The following is a 12,684-nucleotide window of genomic DNA, read 5'->3' as shown; positions in this document are numbered from 1 at the left end:
ACATAACCATAACAGAAGGAAAGAACTAACTTGAGTAACTTTGGAAAACAGTACTTTGACAGTATGTGTTGTTAGGTGCTGTTGAGTCAGTTCTGATTCACAGCGACCCCATGTACAACAGAATGAAACACTACCCAGTCCTGTGCCAGCTTCACGATCCTTGTTATACCTGAGCCCATCATTGAAACCACTGTGTCAATCCATCTTGTTGAGGGCCTTCTTTTTCGCTGACCTTCCACTTTACCAAGCATAATGTCTTTATCTAGGGAATGGTCCCTTCTGACAACATGACCAAAGTTGTTGTTGTTGTTGTTATGTGCCGTCGAGTCGGCCCCGACTCATAGTGACCCCTCCTTGGGTTTCCGAGGCAGTATCACTACGGAAGTAGGATTGCCCAACCTTCCTTCCGAGGAGTGCCTGGTGGGTTTGAACCGCCAGCCTTCTGGTTAGCAGTCAAGTGCTTTAGCCACTATGCTACCAGAGCTCCTAGTAGGTGAGATGAAGTCTGGCCATTCTCGCTTCCAAGGAGCATTCAGGCTGCACTTGTTCCAGGACAAATTTGTTTTTTCTTCTGGCAGTCTATGGTACTTTCAGTATTCTTCACCAACACCACAACTCAAAAGCATCAACTCTTCTTCAGGCTTCCTTATTCATTGTCCAGTTTTCACATGCATATGAGGCAATTGAAAGTACAATGGCTTGGGTTAGGTGCACCTTAGTTTTCAAAGAGACGTCTTTGCTCTTCAGCACTTTAAAGAGGTCTTTTGCAGCTGATTTGCCCAGTGCAATACGTAGTCTGATTTCTTGACTGCTGCTTCCATGGGTGTTGATTGTGGAACCAAGTAAAATGAAATCTTTGACAACTTCACTCTTTTCTCCATTTATCATGATACTGCTTATTGGTCCAGTTGTGAGGATTCTTGTTTTCTTTATGTTGAGGTATACTGCAGACTATAGTCTTTAATCTTCATCAGTAAGTGCTTCAAGTCATCTTCTCTTTCAGCAAGCAATGTTGTGTCATCTGCATATCACAGGTCTTAGCTTGGAAGCTCTGATGAAACCTGTCCACCATGAGTGACTCTGCTGGTATTTGAAATACCAGTGGCATAGCCTCCAGACTCACAGCAATACACAAGCCACCACAGTATGACAAACTGACAGATGAGTGGTAGGTTGTTGTTGTTAGGTGCCATCAAGTGGATTCTGACCCACAGTAACTCTGTACAAAAGGATGAAACACTGCCTGGTCCTGCGCCATCCTCACAATTGTTTCTATGTTTCAGCCCATTGTTACAGCCACCCTGTCAATTCATCTATTCCGGGTCGTCTTCTTTTTTGCTGATCCTTTACCAAGTCCCTTGTCCAGGAACTAATACCTCCTGATAAAACGCCCAAAGTATGGAGGTAAAGTCTCACCATCCTCGCTTCTAAAGAGCATTCTGGCTGCACTTTTTCCGAGACGGATCTGTTCATTTTTCTGGTAGTCCATTGTATATTCAATATTCTTTGCCAACATCATAATTCAAAGGCATCTATTTTTCTTCAGTCTTTCTTCTTCATTGCCCAGTTTTCTCACGCATATGAGGTGATTGAAAATATCATAGCTTGGGTCAGGTGCACTTTAGTTCTCAAAGTGACATCTTTGCTTTTTAACAACTTAAAGAAGTCTTTCGCAGCAGATTTGCCTCATGCAATGCATCGTTTGATTTCTGAGCTGCTTCTTCCATAGGTGTTAATTGAGGATCCAATTAAAATGAAAGCCTTGACAATTTCAACATTTTTCTCATAAAAGGTCAAAAAAGTAAATGTTTAAAAAAAAAGTAATCCTCTGTCACTATCAACCACCCTAAACAGGAACACAGTAGAAGGTTCTGGGAGAAAAATGTGGAACAAAATTCAGTCATAGAAAAGACCATACTTATTGGTCTGATAGAGACTAGTGGAAACCCTGAGACAATGGCCCTTAAGAAGCCTTCAAACCTAGAGTGGAACCTACTCCCAAGGATCACCTTTTCAGCCAAACAATAGACAGCCATGCCTGTGAACAAACAACACCTGTGAGGAATACACTCCTCAGAACAACCAACCATACAAGATCAAAAGGGCAGCATTTGCCCAAAAACAAAGTTTGGAAGGCAAGAAGGGCAAGGAGAGAAGGACAAATGGAAATAGGGAGCCCAGAGAGGAAATGGGAAAAGTGCTGTTACAGTGAGGATATTACAACTAATGTCATGAACCAAAAAAGGTACAAATTATTGAATGGGAAACTAATTTGCTCTGTTAACTTTCACCCAAACCACAATAAAATGCTCAAAAAATAATAAAAAGAAAGAAATCCATCAATCAACTTTGTGAGCGCATAAGATGGGAGAGATCATCCTGTCAAAAGCCTAGAAATGTTAATTGATGCCAAGTGTAATTCAACAAACATCTACTATCTGGTCTGTCAGCTATTAGCCACTCTTACTACCTGGTCACACCACTGCCTAGCTTCCTTACAGAGCAAATATTCTTATCACATCACTCTATCTTTAAAAATTGCCTTCAGTAAAAGCTCATGTGGGGCACAGGCTCCTCCTAGCCTAGATGCAGATGACCTTTTCGGTTTTCCCTCTCACCACTCTCCAGCACAGTATTTTGCATTTCCATATTCCCCTGTGCATACCTAACTTCAATGTTATCATAATGTGCTGTGATGAAAATGTTTTCTTCCCCACAGTTCCTCCTAGAAGAAGTGCCATATGTATAACTTCTTTTTTTACAAGAAATATTTCCATAAGCAGAAGTAATAAAAAGATGGTCCCTAAACTGCTATGCATTAGACAGTTAGAGGACTTTATGTTGCTTCTCAAAGGGAAGCAGGGAGAGGTAGTGACTAAACTAGAAAGAAAAGATTGTGAAGCTAATAAGGCAAGATTCCCCCACATTAGAAGGGAAAGAGAGGGAGAAAAGTCCCTAGAACAACACAACCAGGAAGAGAAATTTTAAAGAACAAAAATGTCTTAAGAAGGATTTTTTTTTCAGTTGTATGCAATGTAGGTATGATGTAAACTCTCCCATCTCTCTCCCTGACAAAATATTCGATAGTCTATTGTATAATTGTGTGAGTAGATTCTGATTAGTATAGGATGGATTTAAAAATAAAAAAAAATTAAAAACCTGAGGGATAAGAGGAGAACTGACATCTAGACTAGAATAATACCAGTAATAATAAACCAAAAATTCACTGCCACAGAGTCGATTCTAACTCATGGTGACCTTTTAGGACAGAGTAGCACTTCCCCCATAGGGTTTCCAAGGCTATAAATCTTCACAGAAGCAGATGGCCTCATGTTTTTCAGGCAGAGCGGCTGGTGGGTTCAAATTGCTGACATTTTGCTTAGCAGCCCAAAAGCTCCTCTGCCAGTAATAATTAATTACAGCCTCTATCAGTAATAATAGCTATCATCTATTGAGTTTACTATATGCCAGATAGAAGCTCACATAGCTACTAAGAGAAACAGTTGCTGTGAAGTCAACTCTGACTCATAGTGAGTCCATGTGTGTCAGAGTAGAACTGTGTTCCATATGGCTTTCAGTGGCTGATTTTTCAGAAATGAATCACTATACCCTTCTTCTGAGGCACCTGTGAGTAGACTCAATCCTCTAACCTTTCAGCTAGCAGGTGACCATATTAACATTTAGCTACTACATGGAAGAAATGGGAGTCCAACCCATGATCTCCAAAACCCACACTAAACTGGCTCAGCAGTATTTTGTTGGCTATGCTTTTCTTCTCCATTAGACTGCAAATTGGGACCATTTTTTGTCCACTGTATCCTCAGTGGTCACCACAGAGCCTGGTATAGACTGAGTGCCTGGCAGAAGTGTGTTGAGTCAGTGAGCGAATTGGGAGCCAACTAGATGGGAGTTGTATTGGGAGCCAACTAGATGGGAGAGCAACTGGTTAAGCTAATATAATCCCAGGCTGCTCGTGGAAGACTGGTCAAGAGAAGAAATTCCAGAATACTCTTCATTGACAAACCATAGCTGAAGTATGCCACATTTTAAGGTTGATTCCAGTGGCGTAGTGCCTAAAGCATTTGACTGCTAACCAGAAGGCTAGTGGTACAAACCCACCAGCCACTCCTTGGAAGGAAGACTGGGCAATCTACTTCCATAGAGATACCACATCAGAAACCCAAGGAGAGGTCACTATGAGCTGGAATCAACTCAACAACAGTGAGTTTGTTTTTTGCTTTTTTTGGTTGTTCTTTTCTTTTCTTTTCTTTTTTTAATGACAAATTAGAGAGTATTCAAAAGACTATATTATGACTATGTTATGGTCTGCATGATAGTTCTATTTCTCCCTGGAAATTGGCAGTTGATTTTTCTCAATCTGTTGTAATTGTTCTGAAAGTTTAATATGGATATAATTATACTTAAAGTGGCTGTAAGTAGCCACTACAGAAATTTAAAAGTAAAGCCATAATGTAACCAAGGAAAATCCAATAACCAACTTCTATGAGGTCTCACTTGTTGTGTTTACCTTCAGTTCAATGGTTACCGTTAAGTACATTGGAACAGAGGCAAGTTGAGAGAGAGAATGACAACATGAATAGATAAAGTTTATAGACATGCACTGAATTCACTTGCATCCATAGTCTCATTCTTACAGTTATAGACCTAAAATTTAATTTTGTCAGCACTCCAAGATTGGATCCATTCATCAATACTTGCTATTTTGAGTGTGGTCCATGTACCAGTAGCATTAGCACTATCCGGGAACTTGTTAGAAATGAAGAATCCCACACCCTCCCTACTGAGGGTAGGGAGTTTGAACTACCAAGTCCAAACTTTTGTTTTAACATGATCCCCAGGTGAGTATATCCATATCAAACATTTGGAAGCACTACAATAAATAAAAAAATTATTTATTTTGATTGATAAAGATCAACTGCCAATTTCCAGGGAGAAATAGAACTATCATGCAAACCATAATATAGTCAGCCTTCACAGAGCATTCTATCCATTTAGACAGATCAGAAGGTTACCCGCTCACCGCCACTTCCTCCCTACCACTATCCTCATTCTGAGGAAATAACTTTTCAGTTGAAATGTAAAGGTTCAGTAAGTATTAACTATATGAGTCAGTAAATGAGAGCAGGGAGGTCGGGAGAAGTGTAGAGTTTCCCAGGAAGAAAGAATTGTATATTCAAAGGCCCTAAAAACAGTAAGATATTTTAGAGAAATTGAAGCCTGACCAGAATGGTATAAAGAGCCAGGAGAGAGAAGCATGAAAGGAGACTAAAAAAGTAGAATCCAGATGATAAGGGGTTGTTTCATGTTTGTTTTGTTTTCTAATGAACTTTTACTTTGGAATAATTTTAAATTTATATAATAATTGCAAAGATAGTATAGTCCCTATGTGTTCCTCATCTCATTCCCCAATGATAACGTCTTACGTTACCATAGTACACTCGTCAAAACTAAGAAACCAATAATGTTATATTACTATGAACTAAACTTCAGATTTTATTTACATTTCACTATTTTTCCTACTGATTTCCTTTTTCTGTTCCAGGATCCAATCCAGGATAAAACATTGCATTTAGTTGTCATGTCTCCTTAGTTTCCTCTAGTCTGTGATAGTTTCTCAGTCTTGCCTTGTTTTTCATGACTTTGACAGTTTTGAGTAGTACTGGTGAGTTATTTTGTAGAGTATCCTTCAATTTGCATTTGTCTGATGTTTCCCTGAGGTTGTGAGTTTTGGGTGAAGTGCCTTTCTCATTACATCATAGTTTTGGGTGAGTGTTTCTCATCACATGATACCACTGGTATATGCTATTAACCTGATTTGTCACTGCTGGCATACCTTGGTGATATTGCAGGTTCAGTTCCAGACCCCCACAATAAAGCACATCACATGAATTCTTTGGTTTCTACTTGCATATAAAAGTTATATTTAAGTGATACTATAGTCTATTAAGGAGCTCTGCTAGTGTAGTGCCTAAGGCGCTTGACTGCTAACCAGACAGCTGGCGGTTTAAACCCACCAGCCACTTCTCGGAAGGAAGGTTGGGCAATCTACTTCCGTAGTGATGATACTGCCTCGACAGCCCAAGGAGGGGTTGCTATGAGTCAGGTCCAACTCGATGGCACTTAACAACAACAACATAGTCTATTAAGGATCTCTGGTAGCATAGTGCCTAAGGCACTTGACTGCTAACCAGAAGGCTGGCAATTCAAACTCACCAGCCACTCCTCAGAAGGAAGGTTGGGCAATCCACTTCTGTAGAGATACCATCTCGGAAACCCAAGGAGGGGTCGCTATGAGTTGGATCTGACTCAATGGCAGTGAGTTTGGGTTTCTTTTTTATCTTTTCTTTTCTTTTTTTTTTTTTTGGTAATCTATTAAGTATATAATAGAATTATGAAAAAGGTTGATACTGTGACAATTACCAAACTGTAACACATAGACATATACTGAGCACATTTTACCGCTTTGCTGTTGGAAAAATGGCACCTATAAACTTCCTGGATGCAGGGTTGCCACAAACCTTCAATTTGTAAAAACCACAGTATCTTTAAAGAGCATTAAAGTGAAGCACAATAAAGTAAGGTATGCCTGTATTGATGTTAATCCTGATGACCTGACCAAAGTAGTGTTTATAGGTTTTTCCACTATATTTTTTCCACTTTCTATCCTTTACTCTTTGGAAATAAGTCACCAAGCCTAGGCCATGCTCAAATAGTGAAGGGGAGATGACACAGGGTGTTGTAGAAGAATTTGTGTTTTTCTCCTAAGATTAATAAAACACTTCTGAAAGGTTTTAAACAGAGGGGTGACATCAGATCTACATTTTATGACTGATATGCTGACTGTACTGAATGCACTGGAGGGACCAGAAATGAATGTGGGTACACCAGTAAGAAAGCTCTAGCACCTGGTGGAACCGCTGAGACTATGGCCCCCAGCTGCCCTTCAGGTCTGGAATTGAACCCACACCTGAGGTTTCCAGCCAACAATAGACAGGCACATGAGTTGAACATTTACCTCAGGTAGATACACTCCTTGGAGAGAACAATCATGGGAGAAAGAAGGGCAGCATATGCACAGGGAGACAGCTCAGGGGGTAGGAATGTATGGAGGGGTGGACACAGGGAAGAAGTAACTATGGGGAGGAAGTGGGAGGGGAGCTGTTGCATTGTAGTAAATTGTGGTCAATGTCATGAGACAAAGTGTATGTGAACTATTGTATCGAAAGTGAATTTGCTCTGTAAATTTTCACCCAAATCACAATGAAATAAATAAAAAGAAAGCTCTAGCAGTGGTCCAGGCAGGAAGTAATGGTAGCTTAAACTAGAGTAGCAGTTAAGGAAGAGAGAAGTGGGTGGATTAAGAGATATTTAAGAAGTAAAAATGCCAGAACTTGGTCAATTTTATTGGTTGGATAAAGAGAACGAAGGAGAGGAAGGTTCAAAGATGACTCCCAGGAACCAAGTTTCTTCCTTGAACAGTTGGCTGAAAATCAGCAAGGGTCCAGACAAAAAAAAAAAAAAAACAGTAAATAGGAAAGCAAAGCAGTGTGAAAAACTGCAGGTGGAGGCAACCCCAAAGCTATGGGGGGATAGTGCCATTGGTCAGATGCCTCTACTGAACTTTGGAGGTGTGTTCCCCTGGGTATCCATGGCTACCCTGGATAGCTCTGTGCCCTAGGAAGAACACTTTTACAATGAAAGAGCCTTGTGCACTTGGGTAAAGCTTTGATTTTCTTGGGCAGAAGAGTCATCTTAATTGACTCTAAACTCCTGAAAATAACATTTAAAGCAATCATACTCTACATCTCCATCAGGGATTGTTCTTTTCAGAGCACTAGCACTTATAGTTATATATACTTGTAACAGAGGGTATGAAGCTTACTAGGGTTCTAAATCCTCAGAGAGCTCTGTGGCTTGCGGGTGGGATCTCATGGTAAAGTCAATGACAATCCCTGTTTCCCAATATTTTTTTATCTTGTTGTTGTTGTTTGCCATCGAGTCGGCCCCGACTCATAGCGACCCCTCCTTGGGTTTCCAAGGCAGTATCACTACGGAAGTAGGATTGTCCAACCTTCCTTCCAAGGAGTGGCTGGTGGGTTTGAACCGCCAGCCTTCTGGTGAGCAGTCAAGTGCCTTAGGCAGTATGCTACCAGAGCTCCTATCTTAGGGGGTCATATATTAACCAAGGCCGAAGCCAAGATCCTGAAAAGGAGACTCAGAAGAATATAAGAGGCTTCCGACTTGATACAAGGTGTGTGCTTGGCATGTTCAAGGAAAAACAGCAAGGCTACTTAAGCAAAGGAGAGGGAAGTCAAGTTGTTCAAGGAAGGTAGATTGTGGAAATCCTTGTAGGCCACTGTAGGGACTTTGGCTCTTACTCTGAGTGAGATGAAAACCATTGGAGGATTTTGAGTGGCAAGGTAACGTAAGTTGTTTTACATTGTGAAGGATCCTTATGGCTCTATGTTGTAGAGAGCAAGAGGAGAATCTCTGGGCACTACCCTATTTTTATGTGGAAAGAATAAAATCCAGAAGGTATTGCAAAGTCTAGACAGGATGTCCTTGTCTAGGTGGTTTGCATCAGGGTTGTAGTGGTGAAAATAGTAAGAAGTAGTTGAATATAGAGTATATATTGATGATAAAGCCAAATATTATTTCCTGATGCATTGAATGTGGGGTGTAGGATAAAGACAAGAGTCAAGGAGTCTAAGGGTTTTTGCCTGAGTGAATGGAAAGGTGGAAAGCCCAATAATTCAGAGGGTGAAAGATGTAGGGTTTACAGGTTTGAGGGTAATGAAGTTCAGATAGCAGATTTGGGCATAGTGAGATTGATTTTTTTAAAAAAAATAAAGCAATGTATTACTGCACTGGGCAAATATGCTACAAAAGACCTCTTTAAGGTGTTAAAAAGTAAAGATGTTACCTTGAGGATTAAGGTGCACCTGACCCAAGCCATGGTATTTTCAATCACTTCATATGCATGTGAAATCTGGACAATGAATAAGGAAGACAGAAGAATTGATGCATTTGAATTATGGTGTTGGCAAAGAATATTACATATAACATGAACTATCAGAAAAACAAACAAAGCTGTCTTCAAAGAAGTATAGCCAGAATGCTCCTTACAAGTGAGAATGGTGGGACCTTGTCTCACATACGTTAGATATGTTGTTAGGAGAGATCAGTGTCTGGAGAAGAACATCCTGATTGGTAGAGTAGAGCATCAGCAAAAAAGAGAAAGACCCTTAACAAGATGGATTGACACAGTAGCTGCAACAATGGACTCAAACATAGCAACCATTGTGAGAATGGTATGGGACCGGGCAGTGTTTCATTCTGTAGTACATAGAGTTGCTATTGGTTGGAACTGACACAACAGGACCAAACAACAACAACAAGTTTAATATGCTTGTTAAATGTCCAAGAAGAGAGACATTACAATCAGCAGGTCAGGAGTTTGAATATGAGTCTGGGGTTCAGGGGAGAGTTCTGGGCTGGAAATATGAATTTGGGAGTCATCAGCATACGGCTGATCCTTAAAATCATGAGACTGGATGAGGGAACTAGAATGTGTATATAGAGAAGAAAGTCAAGGGCCAGCCCTTGGACACTCCAATATTTAGAGTTAAGGAGTTAACTTCCAGAGATGAGGTAGACTCATCAAAGGAGACAATGAAAGAATGGCCAGTGAGATAGGTAAAGAACCAAAAGAGAGTGGTATCTCAGAAGTCAAATGAAAGTGAATATAAATAGTCATCCACTGTGTCAAATCCACTATGTCAAGAAAGTTGAGAACTTAGAATTAATCCTTGAACTTAATGGTGGGAGAAAGATCTGATTAGTAGGATTCAAGGGGCAATGAAAAAAGAGGGATTTGACACAGTAAATATAGATGGCTCTCTAGAGGAGGTTCTCTCTGAAGAAGAGCAGAGAAATAGCATAGTGTCAAGAGATTGTGTGTTTATTTTGTTTGTTTTTTTTTCAATAGGAGAAATTATAGAGCACGTTTGCATGTTAATAGGACTAATACAGTAGAGAGGGAAAAATTGTGTGATGCAGAAGAGTGGGGAGCTGCTGGGGCAGTGGGGAATGAGATCTAATGCACCACTGTAGGGATTAGCCTTAGAACAGTTGTTCACAGTAAGAGGAGGGAAGGAAAATATACCAGTACAGATGCAGAGTTGGTAGGTAGATGTGACAGGGAGACTGTGTGGAAGTTCTCTTCTAACTCTGTCTGTTCTCAGTGAAATAGGAAGCAAGGTGTTTTGGTTACCTAGTGCTGTTTTAACAGAAGATATCACAAATGGGATAGCTTTAACAAACAGGAGTTTATTCTCTTACAGTTTGGAGGCTTTAAGTCTGAGTTCCAAGTGCCAAGTTCCAGGGGCTGTGTGAAAGCCCCTTAACCTTGGGCTTCAGCTCTGCCTTTTGCTCCTGGCCCACTGAAGCTAGAGGCATCTCTTCACTCAGGCAGCTACTGGCTGCTGAGGCTAACAAGCCAAAGGTCGATAAATAAAATGACACAGTCCTGATGTTACCAAACCACATGGCAGGCTATTGATTCAAGTCCACTGAAAGTTTCAAGATCATCAGGGCATGGCAGGCTGCTGAAAAATGACTTGGCTACATGCAGAGTTCAAGCATGTCATAAGCTAGAGAGCATTCCCAAAGCTGCTTCTTATATGTGGAAAGCAGACCACATCCCTAAAGCAGATACTCAGCTGCCTGTGGTAGATCCCACCATGGAGTTGATTGCCAGTCTATCATGAGGAATAACTACCACCAGCTGCCCAGCCACTCAACCAGGCCCAGCAAAGTTGACATACAACCTTAACTACCAGACAACATCAATGGGAATTAAATTATGTCAAAATAGTTGTGTTACAAGTGCTTATAATACTAAACTCTTCCTATATATACATCTTTTATTGCTCAAATAGCATAGTCATCTGCCTTCAACTTTAAAACATTCTAGGGCAACATTGGTCATGGATTTGGTTCTCATGTGAGCCAGTTAGGTTTACTCTGTAAAGGCAATAAATCATAGCCCAAGGTTCAGTCAAGGTTCAGTCAACTGTCTTGAAAGTGCTGTCTTTAGTCACAAAGAAGATGAATCAGAGAAAACCCACCAACACTATGGAAAAATTATTAAATCATGCCTCATCTTGATGTGTTTCTAGCAGCAATTTCAAGCAGAAATAACCACAGAAGCAATAATTTTTTAAAAAAAAAGGGGGGGGTGTTTTCTTTTCATTTTCTATGAGATTGCACAAAACAATATTTCCCTCTCAGCAACTTTGAACCCTTTGCAAAAAGTTTTCAGATTCTCAATCATAACCAACAGTTTCAGTGGGGGGGGGGGCGATATTACAGAAAGAACACACATAAAAGGGTGAAAGGTAAAAATGAGGGAAAATGAAGACACCCACTTGACCAACTGATGGCTCTGACCATCAGTACAGAAACAGGTTTCACCCAGCTGGTCTTCACATGCAGTTTCAATGTGTAGGTGGATAGGACAGGGAGACTGTCATATGAGGAAGGAAGTGGAGAGTCTGGGAGGCAACATGAGGTCATAAAGAAGTATGACTGTGAGTCTAAATGCTGTCTCTTACCCACTCACACAACTCAATGATCAGCAGAAAGTTTCTTACTGGTTTTACGTCTGTTATCTCCAATAGTAAAATGAGGCTATGTCTGTCTTCAGGGGGCTGCCATCAAGATTAAAGGAAATTTCACATAAGGTTCCTAGCATGAGAAAAACAACAAATAATTGGTAGCCATTACTCTCTTTCATGCTACTACTAAACACACGATGTTCAACCTCACCTTGGCTCATTTGTCATGTAGTCTGAAAACTCAATTAATGCTTATTCATTTATTTTTTAAAACAAATGTCTATTGAGCTCTTATTATTTACCAGGTTCTGAAATAGATTCTGAGATAAAATGGTGAGAAAAACAGCCAAGGTTCCTGCCCTCGTAGAATTTAGAATTTACCATCTGTTGGGGAAACGATAATGATTTGAAAATCATCCATATATAATACTGTAATTGAGACAATGATGTTTTTATTTTTAAGTTTTATTGTGCTTTGGGTACAAATTTACAGAGCAAAATTTGTTTTACATTCAACAGTTCATTTGATTTCACGCCCCAATTACCATTCCCAACCCTAACAAACTCTTCTCCCCTCCCGTCCCTATGACTATCCCCTCACTGTGCCCTTCTTAACTATGCACTTCTGTCTGTCCAGCTTTCCCTCCATGTGAATGCTGTTCCTCTGGTGCTCCATGGCCAATTGCTCTAAGGGATATATCTGCCTATAGTGGGTGGGTGTATTGCCTTGGGATAGGTGTTGTGCATGTAGGTCTTTCTGTTGTTGGGCTGAGGGCCAATCCATGGGAGTGAGTCCATTTCTAGGCCGAAAGGTAACCTGGGGCCATAGTCTCGGGAGTTCCACCAGACTCTATCTGACCAGTAATTCTGGTCATTTTTGTGTTTTGGATTTTGTTCCACATTTTTCCTCCCACTCTATCCAGGATCTCCAGGTTTGTTCCTTTCCAAGTGGTTGACATTGGTAGCTGGGTACTATCTAGTTCTTCCAGTCTCAGGGTCCATCATATCCTTGGACTAATTGTTTCCAGATGCCTTGATTTTCTTC

This window comes from Orycteropus afer, unplaced genomic scaffold (genome assembly GCF_000298275.1).
Source record: "Orycteropus afer afer isolate SDZICR_OR568_19922 unplaced genomic scaffold, OryAfe1.0 scaffold00313, whole genome shotgun sequence".
In the NCBI taxonomy this organism is placed as follows: domain Eukaryota; kingdom Metazoa; phylum Chordata; class Mammalia; order Tubulidentata; family Orycteropodidae; genus Orycteropus; species Orycteropus afer.
Note: the sequence above shows the minus strand (reverse complement) of the source record.